Here is a 632-nt window from a genome sequence, read left to right on the forward strand (position 1 = left end):
TCCCTGACATGACTGCATCAACACTAACTGCGGTTACTGAAACCATGCCTTCTTTATTTGCATGAACATTTGGGCGGCATTATGCTAATATTTCCACATAGTGAGGTAGATATGTGGGGGTGTGTTAGAACGAGCCGTTTTAGGGGGGTGTGGCAGAGTCTTAACTTTGATAAAGAATATCTCTTTGGTTTTGAGACTTTAGTCTTCTATCTATGCACAATCAGCTTGTAACACTCCAAAGAGAAAGGAAAACATGAAATCGCATCATATGACCCCTTTAATAAGCACAAATCAGAAGTTAGGATAATATAGCTGTTGTTTGCTAGATGTTTGTCTCATCTTTTTTCACTCACTGTCTCTTTCTTTTAGCTGATGAACAATATTAACATTGGGACACCTGTACCCAGGCCTCCCGGAATTGAGGACGACAGAGATGAGATTATGAATTTAGTCTCAGATTTATCAGAAGCGTACACCTTTTCACAGATATGCTATGGCTTGTTCTAAAGTACAGAGTGATACTTTTGTAAAGTAATGACTGTTAACTGTAGTTCCATTTATCTGTGTAGTTCTGTTAACTATTCGCTTCCAACTGGGGTTGTCTTTTGCAGTAAGTAGCATACAAAGACAAA

Source organism: Sinocyclocheilus grahami, unplaced genomic scaffold (genome assembly GCF_001515645.1).
Source record: "Sinocyclocheilus grahami isolate Dianchi unplaced genomic scaffold, SAMN03320097.WGS_v1.1 scaffold793.1, whole genome shotgun sequence".
Classification (NCBI taxonomy): Eukaryota; Metazoa; Chordata; class Actinopteri; order Cypriniformes; family Cyprinidae; genus Sinocyclocheilus; species Sinocyclocheilus grahami.